The following is a 1,888-nucleotide window of genomic DNA, read 5'->3' as shown; positions in this document are numbered from 1 at the left end:
CCAGTAGTAATACCCTGTTGGCGGCCCTGCCTCCAGCATTCAGTAAAGTGCTACTTAACTGCATCCATCATCTTCAAGCGGTGACACAAGATGGCTTTGGATAAGAACATTGTACATTTTATGGAAGTTGTGATGTCATGTGAGGTCTATGATATCCGAAGCACTGTGATGTGAGCTGCCTTGTGATGTCATCATACTGGCCAATGGTGTTTTATGTATCAAATTTACTACATCAGGAAATAAAGGGTAACCATTGTTTTAATTTTTTTATTTCATAAATCAATATTGTACATGAAAATAAGCAGCGCTGTAATATATCTTATCAGACAAATCTGCTTCTTTCTCTGGCAGGAGTGATCAGTCATTATCAAAATTCAGGTGCCACATCTAATCCCGGATTCCTGGAAGACCAGTACTGGTAACTAACACAACACACACACAAATCCACGCCCTTTCCCCCAGACTGGGTGACAGGCTAGAAATGGGCTTGACAGGTGGTCAACTATTGATGGGACACATCCAATCCACTAGTGAGAAACCTGGGAGGAGGAATGTTATGATCCGGTAACCGTGGAAGATTACAAAATACTCCCATTGATGAAAAAACACCAAGAAAACAGGAGTAGTTGGAACTTGGGCTGACCGCAATCCCCTAACTATCAGACCACACCAGAAGTAGCCGTGGAACGTTCCTAAAAACTTAGACGCCACGTCACAGCCTGAGAAACTAGCTAGGTCTCACAGAATGAAATGAGGAAATCTACGTTGCCTCAGAGTAGTCCCCAAAAGAATAGGTATCCCCCCACATACAAAGATTATGGTGATATAGGAAAACACAGTACACAGATAGGAAAAATAGATTTCGCAAAGGCGAGTCCCAACTAACTTGATACAAAGAAAAGAAAAGGAAACTGATTGCGGTCAGTACAAAATCTCTGTAGAAAAATACCAAACTCCTGATAGTAAAAATGGCCCTAGAGGTGGAACGACCTCACCCACACTATATCAGGTGCTCCTGTAAATAAAGGGAGAACAAAATACAAAAAAGAACACAAAATACAGATGAGCAAATAGTCAAATTAGACAGGGAGAAAATCCCTTTTCCTGCAGGAGAGCTAGCAAAGGGGAACCCCCATGCTCACAACACAAAAGAAACCAAACTTCACCTGCAAGAAAGCAGATACAAAGCAAAACAAGGAAAAACAACACCCTAAGGTGTAAACCAGGAAGCAAGGAAAAACAGAGAACTTATCTGCCAAAGTCTTGCTCAGGCAAACGGAAGGTCAAAAATCCAAGCCAGGAACAGAGACTGAGGAAAATACAATTATATCCGGCAAGACAAAAAGTGCTCTCCTATATAGACCAGACTTGTCTGCAATAGGACTTCCCTAATTCCCAATTAACGCCGACACCTGTTTGAGTCACAGACTCACGTTAAAAACAAAGGGGGAGATGGGGTTGCACAGCTATAACAAATCAAAATTAATAATAGACAATAAGAATAGTGAGGGTGCAAAACCTACCAAAATACATATGGCAAACAAGAGAAAAAAAAGGGGTAGGTAAAGAGCACTCTACTCACAACAATTAGCAAAACATACAAGGTTTTATTAAATTTGTGCAAACAATAAAAACAATTAAAACCAAGACACCTATCAAAAGGGACCTCACAACAAGATCATGTACCAAAACATATATAGAAGGTTCATACAATTAATATTGTTCATAAATATATACCATAAATTACAATAATGGTACAGAGACTGAAAGTGAATCAGAAGGTAACCACCTGAAAACCAACTCCAATGGAGAGGGGCACATAAGAAAAATTCACCTTAAATGAGGTCCTGATATTATCAACATGCCAGCAAATATGCAGCCATATAGA

Source organism: Anomaloglossus baeobatrachus, chromosome 5, assembly GCF_048569485.1.
Source record: "Anomaloglossus baeobatrachus isolate aAnoBae1 chromosome 5, aAnoBae1.hap1, whole genome shotgun sequence".
NCBI classification, from domain to species: domain Eukaryota; kingdom Metazoa; phylum Chordata; class Amphibia; order Anura; family Aromobatidae; genus Anomaloglossus; species Anomaloglossus baeobatrachus.
The sequence above is the reverse complement of the archived record's forward strand: the minus strand, read 5'-3'. Positions refer to the sequence as shown.